We start from the raw sequence: 19754 nt of genomic DNA, 5'->3' as shown, positions 1-19754 counted from the left end.
CCCTGGCCTGTTGCTCTGGCAGCAGCACAGTGGCCTTGTGTGTCCCAGCTCCAGTAGCTGACTCTTCTGCTGTCTGGTGTTTCAGCGTCGGTCACAATCTCTGGTCTTTTAATTTCATAAATGCTGGGTAACCGATGGTTTATTGTGTTGTTTCTCTATAGATCTGCCAGAATTTTCACCCATGAGTACAGGAGCTAGCATCAGCTCCATCCTACTCTGTCGCCATCTTCCCAGCATCCACTCCTTTCCTTTTAATTGTGGGTTGTTTCTTTGTCTTCCCATTTTGAGGATACTCTTCTTGTTTGCTTCTGATTTTTTAATTGATCTGTTTTGACTCTCTGTCTTTGTGTTGTGAACTTCTATGTTAGGAGATCTGTTTGAGTCAGTGGTACAGTCTCCTTGATCTCCCAAACTTGATATTCTTGGGATGCCCTTTATGCTGTTTATGTTGGCTCCCTGGAGGTAATTGGTTTTGATTGTTGGTGGGTCATTCTTTGGTGGGTTCTTCCCTCCAGTTAATTGTCTGAGGGTCACTTTACCCACCATGTCTTGCATGCTGTAATGTAGGTGCTGCCAGGACAAAACAACATAGCCCAGGAAACAAACCCACATTTGCAAAAATAATTCCCATCTGCAATGCCATTATCAACAGCAAATGAACTAGTATTAATAACGGTATTATTAATAAGGATATAAATGAACCAGTATTAATAAGGGTGTAAATTTAGAGTGTTTTATAGAAGGAGATTGAATATGAGATGACCTTGGAAGAAAAATGATTTTGAGAGGGTAGAAGAAAGAACACTAATAAGAGTAGGCAATCAGAGCAATGCAAAGAGAGAAAATTAAATTTACATCATAAATTAAGAAGGGAATGAAGAAGGTGAAATGGAGTCAGAGAAGGGAAGTGCATAGGTTTATCAGAAATTTAAAATAAAATAAAATAAAGCGAGAAAAAGAAAAAAGGAAGATAAAAAATAAATATATAATAAAAAAGGGGAACCAAATTGCAGCCAAAGATCCACCATAGCACTGTCAAGAACAAATAAGCTAAAATTAATATAGGTGGAAGAAAGGAAAGAAAGAAATGTAGAAAAGAAAGAAAGAAAAGCTTAAGAGATGTCTAGAGGAAAGGGAAGTGACTTTGAGATCATAGAGGCAGAGGGAATACTAAGAGTGAGGAATGAAAATGAGGCTAAGACACAGAAAAAATAAAATTTGAAATGAAAAGAAAAAGAAAAAAGGGTAGGATTAAAGTGGAAAAAAAGAAAACAGGCATGAAAAAATTAAAATTTGAGACAGATAAAAATAGTAGGAGTGGGGAACGGTAAAATTTGAGATTTGAAATACAAAAATAGTGAAGATCTAGAGAGAAAATTGAGAGGCGCAACAATTACCCTATCCATAAACAACAACCAAAGATTGCTAAAGGTGGAGAAAATATATAGTGTATTTTAAGAGTGGGAAAAGAATGTGATATGACCATTGGCAAGAAAATTGGTTCTAAGAGGCTGGACGGGGGAAATATAGTAAGAGTGTGGAATAGAAACAAGTTGTAGCAAGAGAGAAAACAAAACTTAAAATGAAAATAAGAAGAGAAAAGAAGGAGGTAAAATGGGGCAAGAGAATGGAGGAGCAAAATATATCAATTGAAATAAGCTATAACATAAAATCTAGTGATTTAATATACACAAACTTGAAGAAAAAGAAATGAATGTTAAAAATGTATGCAGGAAAGAAAATATTGCAAATCATGGGGAAGACTAAGGTGGATTTCATCTCAGAAGCCTGTAGTATTTATTAGTTTTTTTCTTTCTGGATGTGCCTCTGGTAAGGTCAGATGCTGACCCTATCTAGCCTAAGGCTGCCTGTTGGAGACTACCAGGGATCTGCTGCCTGTGGCTGACTTCTTCAATTGTTAATCTAGTCCCTCTGCACTCAGCAATGAGGCTTAAGTACCACAGGGCAGGCAGAGTTCCTCCGGGGGGTGGGGCTATTGCTTCCCCTCAGTCTGCTGCCACTTGGAGGAGAGTAGTCTGCCTGAGCAAGATAGCTGCTGCAATATGGGGCAGTAACTCAGCACTGGGATCCTGGTGGCCACTCTCTCAGTTATTTCCCCAAAGCCTCTGTCTTCAGTCTCTCCTCAAGCACCTCTAGTCTACTCTTCCCCCGCTTTTCTGGACTCTGGGGTAAGTGGCTGCAGATGAAAATTTATGCACTGGCCCTTTAAACAGCTATTTGAGTCTCAAGCCATCCTTCTCTGGCAGAGAGAAACCCTGCCATTTTTCACAGCTGGGTGCTATCTCTGTACTTTTCAGGCTCTGGTGTTCTAGGCCTAGGATCCAAGCTTGGGATTTAGACCCCACACTTTTCAAGGGGACCCAACTGGCCACTTAAATATCCCTCTGGACACTGCCACCTGTGAGCGCCCTCTTGGGTCACCATTGAACTTCCTCCTAGTCATGTTGTGTTGAAGTGTTTTCTTTTGTCTGTCTGAGGTTATAAGGCTTCTCTCTTGCTATTGTGCAGTTGTTTGTTTCAAATGATTTCTCCACAGTTGAACTGTAATTCCAGAGTTGTCCTGGGAGGACGTTAGTGTGACTTCCACTCACTGCACTGCTATCTTACATCTCCCCTGAAATTCTGTTTTTAATTAAACCATTCCAGTCACACAGCTCAGTGTGTGTGTGTGTGTGTGTGTGTGTGTGTGTGTGCATGTGCGCACTGCATAAAGTGAGGATTATTTGGACAATTTTGTATACCAGGCTACTGCCCTCCCACTCCCAATCCTCAACATCCCTGACTGACAATCTTCAAAGCTACCCATCTAGCCTCCTGAGTTCCTGTGCTCCAAAGCCTAGTAGCCTTTGGGTCTTAAAGAAAATTATCACAGCCTAAAGTTAATTGAACTATGATAAATAAAGCTGTGGTTGAAGTGAAATTATAAACTCAAGCAGCCTTATAGGTGCATATATACTTTTAAAAGCTAATGGCTAAAATTTTTTAGTCTGTAGTCTGAGTTGATCCCAGGTAATTTACCATTGCCAGTTACTTTCCCTTCCTCAGCTAGTAAAATACAAGGATCTGCTGACAGAGTTAAAAAAAGAAGGAACAGTAAATTGATTTCAGGCTCTGACTTACAATGATCTACCTGGTTACCTGTAAATGGCAGACATGATGTCGTTTTCCTTGATTCTTTGGTTCAAGAAGTTTGAGATTGCATTTTCTAAAGTCTCTCACATATTTTAAAAGTGAAAAATAATAATAATCTGTTTTATGCTGGCAGAGTAGAATTGGGGTGACAAGATGATTTCCAAGTTAAGGTGATTTAAAGCACAAGGACAGAACCAGTTGCCTGCCAGGATCCCTGACAAAATCACTGAGTTCCAGCAGCACCATCCTGAAGTATAACGGCCCTCTTCAGTCTCACAGAGCCTTCACAAGGAATTTTGTTTAATTATTTTATATCTTCTAAATTTGAACATCAATAACTGAGCAGGATGCTAGCCATAATGAGCAACTGAACTCAGAAAATACTTGGAAAAATACTTAGGCTCCATAATATGCACTATTGCTCTCATTTTGGGAAATACCTTTAAGTTTTCCTTGTTTACCTTAGGGATGGAATTAATCCCTTCCCAGCTTTGTAGACAGCCCAGAAAGTACTTAATTCATGACAACATCTCAAATCAAAGAAAAATGCAAGTCACCTTAAGATTCCAAAAAACCTGTAGAGATTTTGCTTGGGGAAATGGAAGATAAATGACAGAAAACTTCCATCTGAATTGTTTGGAGTCATTGTTTTCACACTTTGAAAGCGTTTATTGTGGTACAATCAGCTTATCAGGTTTCAAGTTGCTCTTAGCAGAACTGCTGTGTGCTGCTTGAACACAATGGCCCATGGCATTAAGTCCCTAAAGACACCTGTGCTTGACTGGATTTCAGCTGCCAAATTAGAAGGATGCCTGCTTGCTACAGGGATTGGCTGTGGGTTTGCTTCACACTAGCCAAAAGTTTGTAAATAAAATTGTATGTTAATTGCAATAAGGGAACATCTATTTAAAGAGTTCTACCTTCCAATCCATCCTCTATATCATCTCTAAAATCATCTTTTTAAAAGTTATAGATCAGAGAATGCCACACCTGCTCTTGCTAAAAATGTTCAGTGATTTCCTACTATTTATACCTAATCTCTCTGTCTCCAACATTTTCAATATCCTCACTCCCATTATAACAACAATCTTTTTGCTCTTGTGATATGAAGTGAGGATTACTCCTAATCTCACATGAGTCCATTTATTATATATAAGTGGTCGTTTAGATAGGAACATCGTAAATGCTGTGGAAACCATGGTAACACACTGATTTTCTTTTAATACTTGCTTACTTTTCTACTTTGCCATTCTTTAAAGCTTTCCTTTTTTAAAATCTGGTGAACCTATTCATTTCCACTTGAAGCATCACCTTCTTTTTGTACTTGCCCAATGTCTGCAACAGTTAACTGTCCTGATTGCTGGATTCCTCAATTGTTTGAGCATCTGTTATAACAATTGTGTCTGATTAATTGTGTCAGAGTATCTTGGTCTCCTCCAGTGTACTCTGGGAGCTGTGAGGGCAGTGGAATCTGTTTTACACAGCTTTGTATCTTCAGAGCCTGAAAGTTCATACTTAGATGACTGTTGAAAAAATAAATTAATAAAACAATGGTGAATCCTTTTATAAAATGAAGAGCTCTTTCTGAGATGTGAATAACATACCTTGATACATTTGGTTTATGGGTTTGGGTATTTTCTGGGTTTTTGTTAATTGTGGTACAATATTATGTCATGTAGCTTCAAAGAGGAAAATAGGAAAATTTTCTCCTATATCCCCATGCCTGATACAGTGATTTATCCACTGGAATGTCAAAAATTACTCAGGAAAGTGGCAGAAAGGAAAATAAAAACACCAGGAATCAATCTATTTTGTTATAAATTATCAACCTCTGTTCCTTTACCAGACTGGAAAAGGTATAATAAAATTGTCTGGTTTGAGTTTCCTCTCCCCTTTCTAAAGGAGGTACCATTACCTAGAACAATGTCCACAGGGCTGGAGATACTCTGGGGGAGGAAGTCACGGCTTAGCCATCAGCACACTTGTCCTCTGCAGCAGTTCATGTGTAGCTGATACTTTTGGAAAAACACACCTCAGAATTCCTTACTCAGTAGAATGTAGATTCCCTGTTTGAACAAAATTCTGTTTTGTTTGCTGTTTATTTTGCTTTGTAAACCTTGCTATGTATTTCACATGTCTGTTCAAGATACTCAGTTATAATGAAATCTTCCTTAGGAACAAGTGGACGTGTTCCATATCTTAGATGTCCTCTTTCCATACCAAAAGGCTACCAGCACAGGGTTTCTCCAATGCTGACAAATGAAACTTGCATCTATAAGAAATATTTACCATGTCTTCAGCTTTCTCTTTACTCCTTCTATCCCCCATCTCAAGTGATATATAGAATATTGAATTCAGATAATTTTTTATTTAGAAAATATTGTAGTGTCTCTTAAAATTCACTGTAAGCCCCAAATTGCCAAAAATAAAGTACTGTGATGCTGTTATCTCAAAACCAGGATAGAACAAATGTTAAGGCAAGTCAGGAAATCTGGGTGTGAGTCCCTCTGTCCCAATAGGCATTACTTTGGTTTTTAATAACTATGCCTCATTGTTTCAGATTCCAAATATGTAAAATAACAATAGTAGTAGTAATATTCTGCCATTGTCATAGACTTGGTTGAAAGATTATTGAAATAGGATAAAAATTGACTTTGGAAAGAAAAAGGCATGACACACATACCTAGTGATAGGCCAGTAAATTGGCTCTTCCAGGAGAATAAAATTCCCCACTATATAGTGTTTACCAATTTCTGTGGTAAGTACTTCAACCATTGTTGATTTTAAGCTGTCAACAATTTAACCTCTAGCTTGCAAAGTTTTTGACTATTTAACAGCTGGTTCTTGATACAGCTGGCTTCAGCTCACAGCTGTATATACCTTGAGTCTGAGGTTCCCTCGTAGGTTAGGTTATTGTAAAATGACACACCCTCATCCCCCAAACCAGCCATTTTCAATGTGGGAAGGTAAAGAATACTCCTGGCCCTCACCTAAGTCCTTCAATTGTCATATTCATATGCCTTCTAGGTTTGAACACCATAAATGCTGAGGAAATATGGCAAAAAACAACACACAGAACTTTATAAATATTTGCTTTACCTTTTATTTTGCAACAAAGTAAAATTTACTGTGGCCACCCAGTTATAACTCAGTGGTTGCAGCAATGTCTTCACATCTAATTATTTTGTATCCTAAGTTAAATGAAAAAAGTAATAATTATTATTACAGTAGTGTTTAATAAATGTTTTTGATGTTTCAGAACTTCATGTGCATTAATTCTTCTATTCCTCACAGCCACCTTGTGAGTATTTATTATGCCCCACACTCTATGGCGGGAAATTAAAGCCCAAGTGCAGCTAATGCAATTCTATGCAAACTGCTGTTAGCTAGGGCTCTTTACCACTGAAGATTAGTAGCTCCAGTTTCCTGGTTATTGACCTTTGGCCTAGCATTGACCTATTTTACCAATAAAACTAGCTATTTACATTTGTCACATTGCAATTAGGTCCCATTTCCACCCTTGGCTTTACATCAGGAAGCATTCTTGAGAAATTCTGTTCATTAAGAGAGGAAGTATTTGATCTCTATTAATGGTTCAGACATCCATCCTATCATCTGATCTTAATTTAGGCTCTTTTTTTCATATGATAATTCCCCTGCACTGTCTATGTAGCAGGACAGAATGATTTCTCCAAAACTGTAGAAATAAATGGTATAAAACAACCCTATTGTGCAAAGTGAGCTCTTTTGCTTTCTCATATTTGTGCAATACCTGGTCCCTAGCCCTAAAAAAGTTTTCTTACTTGGACTTTGATTATCATATTATTATGAATTGCCTATAAATAGAACTTCACTTTTTCTTTAGCTACACAAAGACCAAGACAAGAGTAAAGTGAACATTAAGTGCTCAATAGACTGGAAAGAGGGCGAAGGTGGGGATTTGGAAAGAAGTTTGTTTTTAGTGAATGGTAGTTTATACAGGGGAATGTGGGTGGAAGATAATTTTTATACCAGAGCAAAAAATTTTTCACAGGCTAAGCGACAATTCAGTTCTCCCAAGGAAACTATTAGGAAAAGCTATATAAACAAATGATGTAAGAGCTACGTTTGATTTTATTAACTGCCATGGAGGAAGAAGTCTGTTGTGTAGAACTTTTTATTACCATGGGATCTCTGCCCTGTTGGGAACTTCTCCATTAAAAAAAAAATGGAAGGAATTGGGGAGGGTGGGGCACAAGGGAGCCTGTGGGAGGATCCCATCCATCTTCTTCATTAGGGAAGGATTCCCCAGACTTCCTTCTAATTGCAAGCCAGTGAAAATATTTACCTGGCTATATGTATAAAGCAGGTTGCAAAGGTGTTTTTTGCCAGTAGTCCTAATTCAAAAAGCTTGATTTGACCTGTGACCTTTTAGAACTTGCATTGCGAGAAAAAAGCAAACCATAGCAGGGTTCCATTCTATTGGTATTGTAAAAACGGCCTCTCCTAGATAACATTTTTGCTTCTCTCTTTAAACAATTTTATTTTAGAATTATAAAATTTCTTAAATTAATTTTTGGAAGTAGTGGCTGTATAAATAATCTATAAGTACTTAATGCAGACTATACCATAAGACTTTTTTCTCTCTTGATTTAGGCTCTGAGTTTCAGAATACTTGACTAGTTGCAAGTGCTAAATAAGCAATGAAAGTGAGAAATATGTGTAAAAAGCATTCTCTAATTTGAGTCTTTCTAGTTCAGTTAGGGACAAAGGCAATTAACTATTTGCAACTCAGCTGGATCAAAGTTATACCTTATAGAGCCACAGAAACATGAATTTTAAAAAACATTTCCAGTCAATGAAGAGGTTTTCATATGATGAGTGCTAAATTATATTTATCATTTACTTCCACTTTTTAGTTTATTTTAATTTTCAAATTTTTAATGTTTCTTAATGTGATATGTATACAATGGTAAAATACAATAACAAATGAGGTTTGGCACATGCTTAATACTCAGTAAGGTTCTGTCAAATGAATGCATGGATATAAGCATTATAAGCCCTTCTCAGTCTTAGCCCTAGCTCCACTTCCCAAAGATGAGCACCTTAAAATCAAGTCTATTTTTTCCTTTAAGAATTTAGTTTTATGTGCTTATAGAAAGAATCAACATTGTTAAAATGTCTGTACTATGCAAAGTAATCTACAGATTCAAATTCAATACAATCCCTATTAAAATATTAATGGCATTTTTTAAAGAACTAGAATGAATAATCCTAAAATTGATAAGAAACCACAAAAGATACTGAATATCCAAAGCAATCTTAAGAAATAAGGACAAAGTTGGAAGTATCACATTTCTTGATTTTGAACTATATATACTACAAAGCCATAGTAATCTAAACAGCATGGTATTAGTGTAAAACTAGACACAAATCAATGAAACAGAATTGAGAACCCAGAAGCAAACCCATGCCTATATGGTCAATTAAACTATACCAAAGGAAGCAAGAGTATCCAATGAAGTAAAGGCAGTAGCTTCAATGAATGATTTTGGGAAAACTGGACAATATATGTAAAAAAATAAGATAAAATTAGATCACTTGCTTATACCACATGCAAGAATAAAATAAAATAGATTAAAGATTTACATGTAAGACCTGAAACCACAAAACTCCCAGAAGAAAACATAGGCAGTAAAATCTGACATCATTCTTACCAACATTTTCTTGAAATGTTTATTGAATTTATTGGGGTGACATTGGTTAATAAAATTATATAGGTTTCAGGTATACAATTCTGTAATACATCATCTGTTTATTGTATTGTGTGTTGACCATCTATAGTCAAGTCTGCTTCCATCACCATTTATCCCCCTTTACCCTCTTCTCCTCCCTCCAACCCCTTTTCCCTCTGCTAATCACCAGACTGTTGTATGTCTATGAGATTTTTTTTTGTTTTTGGTTTTGTTTAATCTCTTCACCTATTTTCCCCAGCACCCCAATTCCCCTTTCCTCTGACAGCAATCTGTTTTGTGTATTTTTGAGTCTGTTTCTAATTTGTTTATTAATTTGTTTTATTCATTAGATTTAACATAAGTGAAAAATATAAGGTATTTGTCATTCTCTGACTGGCTTATTTCACTTAGCATAATACTTTCCAGGTCTCTCTATGGTGATGCAATAGATAAAATTTCCTGCTTTCTTATGGACAAGCAGAATTCCATTGTGTAAATGTGCCGCAGCTTTTTTATCCACTCATCTGATAGTCAGTTGGGCTGCTTCCAAATTTTGGGCATTGTAAATAACACTGCAACAAACATAGGGATGCATATATTCTTTTAAATTAGTGTTTTAGGTTTCTTCAGATATATTCCCAGAAGTGAGATCACTGGGTCACAAGGACATTGCATTTTTAATTTTTTTTAGGAACTCCATGCTATTTTCCACAGTGGCTGTACCAGTCTGCATTCCCACCAACAATGTACAAGGGTTCCTGTCCCTCCATGTCCTCACCAACACTTGTTGTTTGTTGACATATTGATGATAGCCATTCTGACAGGTGTGAAGTGATATCTCATTATGGTTTCAATTTGCATTTCTCTGAAGATAAGTGATGTTGAACAGCTTTTTATATGCTTATTGGCCATCTGTATGCCTTTTTTCAGAGAAGTGTCTATTCAGGTTCTTTGCCCATTTTAAAACTAGACTGTTTGCTTTTTTTTGAGTTGAGTCATATGAGTTCTTTATAAATTTTGAATATTAACCCCTTACTAGATGTATCATTGGTAAATATGTTCTCTGATTCAATGGGTTGTTTTTCATTGTGTTGATGGTTTCCTTTGTTGTACAAAAACCCTTCAGTTTGGTGTAATCTTGTTTCTTTTTTCTTTTTTTCCCTTGCCTTAAGAGATATATCATAAAAATATTGCTATAAAAAATGTCTGAGCATTTACTACTTATGTTTTCTTTTAGGATTTTTATGGTTTTGAGTATTACATTTAAGTTTTTAATTCATTTTGAGTTTATTCTGTGTATGGTGAAAGAGGTGGCCTAGTTTCATTTTGTTTTGCATGTATCTGTCCAATTTTCCCAACAGCATTTATTGAATAGACTATCGTCACTCCATTGTATGTTCTGGCCTCCTTTGTCCAATATTAATTGACCACCACTAAGGCATGGGCTTATTTCTGGGCTCTCTATTCTGTTCTGTTGATCCACATGTTTGTTTTGATGAGACTACCATGTTGTTTTGATTATGCTGGCATTAGATTATAGTGCAATATCATACAGCATGATTCCTCCAACTTTGCTCTTCTTTTTCCAAGATTGCTACGGCTATTTGGGGTCTTTTGTAGTTCCACAGAAATTTGGGGGATATTTGTCCTAGTTCTGTGAAATATGCTCTTGGCATCTTTATAGAAATTGTGTTGAATGTATAGATTTCTTTGGGCAGTATAGACATTTTAAAGATTTTAATTCTTCCTATCCATGAACATGCCACATGCTTCCACTTGATTGTATCTTCTTCAGTTTCTTTCTTCAGTGTTTTCTGATTTTACAAGTACAGGTCTTTTTATTTTATATACTTGGTTAAATTTATTCATGGGTATTTTTTGATGCAATTTTAAATGGGATTATTTTTTTAGTTTACTTTTCTTGTAGTTCATTTTTGATGTATAAAAATGCAACTGATTTCTACATATTTATTTTGTATCCTGCTACTTAGCTAATTCATTTATCAGTTCTAGTAGTTTTTTAAAACTGTAATGGCATTATATTATAATGACTTTTTATTGTTGTTCAGTTACAGTTGTCTGAATATTCCCCCATTGCTCTCCACTACCCCACCCACTCCCTTGCTCCCACAGTGAGTCCTGACCCTGTTGTCCATTATCATGGGTCCTTTATTCATGTTCCTTGACTGGATCCTTCCCCTTCTCTTCCCCATTTTTCCTCTGCTCCTTCCCCTCTGGTCACTGTCAATTTGTTCCTTAATTCCATGTCTCTGGTTCTATTTTTCTCATTTGTGTCTTTTGTTCACTAGATTCCACTTATAGGTAAGATCATGTATTCATCTTTTGCCACCTGGCTTATTTCACTTTGCATAATACTCTCCAGTTTCGTCCATGCTGTCATGAAGAGTAGCAGTTCCTTCTTTCATTCTGTTGATAGTATTCTACTGTGTAAATGTGCCAGGTTTTTTTTCTTTTTCTTTTTGATCCATTCATTTACTGATGGGTACTTGGGCTGTTTCAAGCATTTGGCTACTGTAAATAATGCTGCTGTGAACATAGAGGTGCATAGGTTCTTTTTAATTGGTGTTCCAGGATTCTTAGGGTATAATTGCAGCAGTGGGATCATTGGATCAAAACACAGTTCTATCTTTAGTTTTTTTAGGAAATTCCATACTGTTTTCCACAGTGGCTGTACCAGTCTGAATTCCCACTAGTAGTGTACTAGGGTTCCCATTTCTCCACAAACTTGCCAATACTTATTGTTTGTTGATTTATTACTGATGGCCATTCTGCCAGTGTGAAGGTATCTCACTGTGGTTTTAATTTGCATTCTCTCTGATGACTAGTGATATTGAGCATTCTTTCATATGTGTATGTGCCCTCTGTATGTCCCCCTTAGAGAAGCATCTGTTCAAGTCCTTTGCCCATTTTTTAATTGGATTGTTTGTCTTTCTGGTGTTGAGTCATATGAAATTTTTTAAAAATAATTTTATTTATTTTTCTAGACTTTATTTATTTATCTTTAGAAGGGAAGGGAAGGGAAGGAGAGAGGGAGAGAAATATCAATGTATGGTTGCTTCTCATGCGACCCCTGCTGGGAACTGGCCCCTGCTGGGAACTGGCCTGCAACCCAGGGATGTGCCCTGACTGGAAATCGAACTGCGATCTTTTGGTTCGCAGGCCTGTGCTCAATCCACTGAGCTACACTAGCCAGGGCTTGAAATTTTTAATATATTTTGGAGCTCAAACTCTTGTCTGAGGTACCATTGGCATTATGTTTTCTCATACAATTGCTTCCCCTTTTTTTTTTTGTTGATGGTTTCTTTAGCCATGCAGGAGTTTTTTAATTTGATGTAATCCCATTTGTTTATTCTTTCCTTTATATCCCTTGCTCTAGAAGATATATTGGTGAAGATATTCCTGTGTGGTATATCTGAGATTTTCCTACCTATGTTTTCCTCTGGAACTTTTATGGTGTCACAACTTACATTTTAATCTTTTATCTATTTTGAGTTCATTTTAGTTTATGGTATAAGCCGGTGGTCTAGCTTCATTATGTTGCATGTACCATTCCATTTCTCCCAACACCATTTATTGAAGAAGCTACTTTTACTCCATTTTATGCTCTGGCCCCCTTCATCAAATACTAATTTACCATAGAGACATGAGTTTAATTTTGGGCTCTAATCTGTTCCATTCATCCACATGTCTGTTTTTATGCCAGTATCAGACTGTTTTTATTAAAGTAACCTGATAAAATAATTTGATATCACGTATTGTGATACCCTCCTATTTTGTTCTTCTCAAAATTACTGAGGCTATTTGGGATCATTTATGGTTCCATATACATTTTTGAAATATTTGTTCTATATCTGTAAGATATGTCATTCATATTTTGATAAGGATTGTGTTGAATCTAGACTGCTGTGGGTAGTATGGACATTTTAATGATGTTAATTCTTCCAATCCTTGAACATGGTATATGCTTTCATTTATTTGTGTCTCACTTAATTTCTTTCTTCAGTGTTGTATAGTATTCTGAGTGCAGGTCTTTTGCTTCCTCAGTTAAGTTTATTCCTAGGTACTTTATTTTTCTTGTTGTGATTGTAAGTGGGATTTTCCCCTAGTTTCTGTTTCTGATATTTTATTGTTAGTGTGCAAAAATGTCTCTGATTTCTGAGTATTGGCTTTGTATCCCACAATTTTGCTGAATTCATTTATTAGATCGGTAGTTTTTTGGTGGAGCCTATGGCATTTTCTATGTACAATATCATGTCATCTGCAAAGAATAACAGTTTTACTTCCTCCTTTCTTACTTGGATACATTTAATTTCTTTTTCTTGTCTGATTACTGTGGCTAGAATTTTTAATATTATGATGAATAGAAGTGGTGAAAGTGACATCCTTGTCTTGTTTCTGATCTTAGGGGGAAAGCTTTTAGTTTTTGTCTGTTGAGTATGACATTGGCTGTAGGATTCTTGTATATGGCCTTTATTGTGTTGAAGTATGCTCTCTCTACTTCTATGTTGCTGATTGTTTTTAATCATAAATGAGTGCTGTACCTTATTGAATGCTTTTTATGCATCTATTGATATGATCATGTGATTTTTGTTTTTCATTTGTTTAATGATATATTATGTTTGTTGCTTTGTGAATATTGTACCATCCTTCTATCCCTGGGATAAATCCCACTCGATCATGTTGTATGATCTTTTTAATGTATTTCTGAATACATTTTGTCAATAATTTGTTGAGTAGTTTAGCATCTAGGTTCAGCAGGGATATTGACCTGTGATTTCCTTTCTTTGTTGAGTCTTTACCTGGTTTGGGCATTAGGATATTACTAGCTCCATATAACAAATGTGGGAATCTTCCCTGTTAAAGTTTTTGGAATGCTTTGAGAAGGATAGGAGTTAGTTCTATCCTAAAATTTTGGTATAATTCATCTGTGATGCTGTCTGGTTTAAGGCTTTTGTGTTCTGGGAGGGTTTTTTATTAGTGCTTTAGTTTCAGTAGTTTTTATTGGTCTGTTTTTGCTTTCTACTTCTTATTGACTCAGTTTGGAAGATTATATGTTTCTAAGAATTTGTCCATTTTGCTCAGGTTGTCAAATTTCTCAGCATATAGTTGTTCATAGTTATTTCTGATAATCCTTTGCATTTTTGTGGTATTACTCAGAAAATTCTGAGTAATTTTTCCTCTTTCATTTCTGATTTTATTTATTTGGGTTCTCTTTCTTTTTTTCTTGATGAGTCTCATTAAAGTCTTGTTAATTTTGTTTATGGTTTCAAAGAACCAGCTCCTGGATTCGTTGATTCTTTGAATTAAAAAAAAATCTCTATGCCATTGAATTCTGCTCTGATCTTCATTATTTTCTTCCTTCTATTTACTCTGGGCTTTGTTTGTTTCATTTCATCTAGTTCTTGTAGATGTAGGAATAGGTTGTTTATTTGAGATTTTTCTCTTTTTTAGGTAGGCCTCTATTGCTGTGAACTTCCCTCTCAGGACTGCCTTCACTGTGTCTCATAGGTTTTGGATGGTTGTGTGTTCATTTTCATTCATTTCCAGAAACTCTTTGATTTCTTCCTTCATCTCATTATTAGTCAATTCACTGTTTATTGTATGCTATTCAGTCTCCATGAATTTAAATGTTTTTGAGTTACTTTCCTTGAGGTTGGTTTTTAGTTTCAGTCCATTATGATCAAAGAAGATATTTGATATGATTTCAATTTTCTTGTATCTATTTAGGTTTGTTTTGTTTCCTATCATGTGGTCCATCTTTGAAAATGTCCCATGTGCATTTCGAAAGAATGTATATTTTGCTTCTTTGGGGTAAAAGTTTCTGTACATATCAATTAAGTCCATTTGATCTAGAATGTCATTCAGTGCCATAATATCCTTGTTGATTAATTATTTGGACAATATTCATTGTTGACAGTGCGGTGTTAAAATCCCCTACTATAAGTATGTTGCTGTCTATATCTTCCTTGAAGTCCTCCTAGATTTTCCTTACATATTTGGGTACTCCTATGTTGGGTATATATATGTTTACAATGGTTATATCTTCTTGAGGGATGCTTCCCTTAATTGTTATAAAGTGTCATTTTCTATCTCTTTTTATGGTCTTTGTTTTCAAATCTATTTTTTCTGATATAAGTTACACTATCCCGGCTTTTTTTTTTTTCACATCTTCTTGCTTGGAATATTTTTTCCATCACTTCACTTTAATTCTCTGTAGATCTTCTTTACTCATGTGAGTCTCTTGTAGAGAGTAAATATGCAGCTCAACTACCCTATGTCTTCTGATTGGAGCATTTGATCCATTTACATTTAAGGTTATTATAATTTTTAAATATATTTCATTGATTATGCTGTTACAGTTGTCCCATTTTACCCCCTTTATTCCTCTCTACTCTGCACAACCCCCCACATGCATTCTCCCCCTTTAGTTCATGTCCTATGGGTTGTACATATAAGTTCCTTGGCTTCTATATTTCCTATACTATTCTTAACCTCTACCTGTCTGTTTTTTACCTACCAGTTATACTACTTATTCCCCATACCTATTCCCCCTCTCTCCCCCTCTAACTCTCCCACTGATAACCTTTCATGTGACCTCCATTTCTGTCATTCTTTCCTATTCTAGTTTGCTTAGTTCATTTTTGTTTTTGTCTTTTTTTTTAGGTTTGGTTGTTAATAGTTGTGAGTTTGTTGTCATTTTACTGTCCATATTGTTGATCTTCTTTTTCTTAGTAAGTCCCTTTAACATTTCATAGAATAAGGGCTTAGTGATGATGAACTCCTTTAACTTGACCTTATCCAGAAAGCATTTTATCTGCCCTTCCATTCTAAATGATAGCTTTGCTGGATAGGGTAATCCTGGATGGAGGTCATTGCCTTTCATTACTTTGGATACTTCTTTGCAGCCCTTTCTTGCCTGTAAGGTATCTTTTGAGAAATCAGCTGATAATCTAATGGGAACTCCTTTGTAAGTAACTGTCTCCTTTTCTCTTACTGCTTTTAAGATTCTCTTCTCATCTTTAATATTGGGTAATGTATTTATAATGTGTTTTGGTGTGTGCTTCCTTGGATCTGACTTCTTGGGAACTCTCTGAGCTTCCTGGACTTTCTGGAAGTCTATTTCCTTTGCCAGATTGGAGAAGTTCTCCTTCATTATTTTTTCAAATAAGTTTTCAATTTCTTGCTTTTCCTCTTCTCCTTCTGGTACTCCTATGATTCAGATGTTGGAACATTTAAAATTGTACTGGAGTTTTCTCCACCTCTCCTCACTTTTTAAAATTTTTGTTTCTTTATTTGACTCTGGTTGAATGTTTCTTTCTTCCTTCTCTAAACCATTGATTTGAGTCCAGGTTGCCTTCCCATCACTTTTGGTCCCCTGTACATTTTTCTTTATTTCACTTTACATAGCCTTCACTTTTTCCTCTATTTTGTGACCATACTCAATCAATTCTGTGAGCTTCCTGATTACCAGTGTTTTGAATTGTGCATCTGATAGGTTGGCTATCTCTTCCTTGCTGAGTTGTATTTTCCCTGGAGCTTTGATCTGTCCTTTCATTTGGGCCATTCCTTTTTTTTCATCTTGGTGTGCCTGTTATGTAGTAAGGGGCGGAGCCTTAGGTATTCACCATTGCAGGGCAACCCACGTTGCTGTGTTGTGATGCTGTCAGTGGGGGAGGAGTGTGAGAGGGAACAGTGTGGATGCTCCACACTCTCTGCCAGCTTTCAGTCATGTCCGGTGTGACCCACAAGCAAACTGGGCCCTTCTGGTGCTCATTCCTGGGTGGGTGGTCCTATAGTCTAGGACCTAGTGAGTCTCTCCAATGAACACTCCTGTGAGGGTAGGAGCTTCTCCTGATGCCAAAATCCTCATAATTTTTTTTTCAATCAGAGGTTTTGAGGCTTTGTTTCCCTGCACTGGGACCCTGGGTTGCTCAGTCTGTCTCACTCCCCACTTGTTCCTCCCAGGTTCTTCCCACACAAATGTGGGACTTTCCACTCTGCCAGCTGCCACATCACTCAGTCCACCAGCCACTGCCTTGCTGTGAGTCCTCTCCACCCCAGCTGTCTGTCTCTGCCCCTCCTACCAGTCTGGATGAATGTTTCTTCTTTAACTCTTTGGTTGTTGGTCTTCTATACAGTTTGATTTTTCTGTCAGTTCTGTTTGTTTTTTGTCTTTAAATTTGTTTTTGTCCTCTTTTTGGCTGTGCAAAGGGGGCAGTGTGTCTACCTATGCCTCCATCTTGGTCATAAGTCCCATTTAAGGTTATTATTAATAGGTATTTACTCTTTGCCATTTTTTCCATACATATGTTTCTCTCCCTTTTTCTCTGTCTTTTTTTAAAATTTTTTATTGTTGTTCAAGTACAATTGTCTCCATTTTTCCCCCACCCCAGCCATCCCTATCTCCCACCCTTGATCCTATCCCCCTTTGGCTTTGTCTATGGGTTCTTTATACATGTTCCTGACAGCCTTTCCCTCTTTTCTTCCCCCTTATCCCTTCCCACCTCCCCTCTGATCACTGTCAATTTGTTTTTAATTTCAATGTCTTAGGTTATATTTTGCTTGTTTGTTTTGTTGATTATATTCCACTTATAGATGAGTTCATATGGTATTTTCCTGTTACTGCCTGGCTTGTTTCACTTAGCTTAGTGCTCTCTAGTTCCATTCATGCTGTTGTGAAGGGTTGGAGTTCCTTCTTTCTTTCTATTGTGTAAATGTACCATAGTTTTTTAATATTCTCATTTACTGATGGACACTTAGGCTGTTTCCAACACTTGGCTATTGTAAATTGTGCTGCTGTGAACATTTGGGTGTATAGGTTCTTTGAATTGGTGCTTCAGGATTCTAGCTTATAATCCCAGCTGTGGAATTGCCAGGTCAAAAGGCAGTTCCACTTTTAGTTTTGTGAGGAAATCCATACTGTTTTTCATAGTGGCTGCACCAGTCTGCATTCCCACCAACAGTGCACTAGGGTTCCCTTTTCTACACAACCTCGTCACCACATGTTATTTGTTGATTTGGCTATGATGGCCACTCTGACTGGTGTGGAGTGGTATTTCACTGTGGTTTTAATTTGCATCTCTTTGATGGCTAGTGATGCTGAACATTCTTTCATATGTCTCTGGGCCCCTCTCTATTGTCCTCCTTGGAGAAGTGTCTGTTCTGGTCCTTTGCCCATTTTTTTAGTTGGTCTGTTTGTCTTCCTGGAGTGGAGTTGTATGAGCTCTTTATATGTTTTGGAGATCAAATCTGGGTCCAAGGTATCATTTGCAAATATATTTTCCCATATGGTTGGTTCCCTTTCATTTTGCTGATGTTTCCTTTAGTGGTGCAGAAGCTTTTTATTTTGATAGCCACAATTTATAAAGATGGAAAAGAAATAAGATTACTATAGAAGGGGGAAAAGAATGTGAGCTGACTTAAGGAAGGAGGAATACTTTTGGGAGGATAGATAGAGGAGACATAGTAAGGGTAAGGAGTAGGAACATGGCATAGTGTGGGAGAAAATAAAGTTTATAACAATAATTAGAAAGGTCAGAAAGAAGGAAAAATGGAGTAATGATAACGGGATGCAGCCAGGGGGGGCCCTAAATAAGGATTTGTAATGGGGTCCAGAACTCAGGGTGTCCAGGAAATATTAAAAAATATATATACAGGGTGTCCTCACCCCCAGAAGTGTGAACTGGGGGATGGGACACATAGAGCAGGGCCATTGAGAGCTGTTTTGCATAGCAACAGTTTTGCAGCTAACCTCTGGCATGGTCATTTAACATATCTATAATTTTTAACTGGTTTCATAGATATGTTTAATAGCTGTGGCCATGCTTTGAGCCAGGGAAATGGGAGTGACTTCCCTGGGAGGCCTGTAACTGGGAGGCAACTCCTCTTGGTTACAGCACCTGTGTGAGAGCTTGGAGATGATTGGCTCCATGCCAGGGGACTATACCTGCCTAGACTTACTATGGCAGCCCAGTAAAGCTGGAAAAATATGGGAATGCTGGCAGGTGTAACTGATTATGGGAGGAGTTGGAAATGGGGCTGCAGAAGAAGATTGGTGCTGGGATTTAAACCCAGGTGTGGGCAGCCATACCAAGTTGGGGACCACATGGTTTTGGAGAGAGTCAGGACCACATGGCTTTGGTGTGCTCCTTTTTGCTATTTGGCTTAGGAAGCAGGAGAGATCTTGCTGGGAAGAAAAGGGGAAAAAAGACTCTTGCTGGTGGGCCATGAGAAGGTGTCATATGGTTTTGGATTAACTGGAGATCACGATGGCAACACAGCTGATGGTTTTGGGAACTGAGGGGCTACCTAAACCACAGACTTCTACTTTCTTTCCTGAGATATGGTACCCCAGACTGGGCAGAGGGAGAAGGATGGACTGTGTATGTTCTTGGGTATTCTAAAGGACTTCAGTATTTTAATGAGGGCATTAAGTCATTACTCTAAGTCTGTATAACTCTTTTAATAAATAATTCTTTTCCTTTTCACCACTCTCTGGCATTGAGAGATATCTTTTTCTGGTGGTGGGCAAGGTGAACCTAGTATGGGGGGGTGGCTTCCCAGAGCAGAAAGTGGGGTCCATTCGATAATAGTATATTGTTTACCTGCCTTGGGTCTGTTCTATAAGAGTAAGACCAGGGAAGTGTGGTGTATAGGATTTGAAATAACAATAATATGAAAAATATGTAATCTGAAAAAAATAATGAAAAATAAAAGACCAAGAGTAGTGAGTTAGTGAGAATACAATTGAAGTCAAAGAAGCAATATTAAAAGGCTACGCAAAAGAAGTCCTGGCTGGTGTAGCTCAGTGGATTGAGCATGGGCCTGGGAACCAAACAACCACAGTTTGATTCCCAGTCAGTGTAC

Source organism: Artibeus jamaicensis, unplaced genomic scaffold, assembly GCF_021234435.1.
Source record: "Artibeus jamaicensis isolate MK-2021 breed Jamaican fruit bat unplaced genomic scaffold, CSHL_Jam_final contig_793, whole genome shotgun sequence".
In the NCBI taxonomy this organism is placed as follows: Eukaryota; Metazoa; Chordata; class Mammalia; order Chiroptera; family Phyllostomidae; genus Artibeus; species Artibeus jamaicensis.
This window is presented reverse-complemented; position numbering follows the sequence as displayed.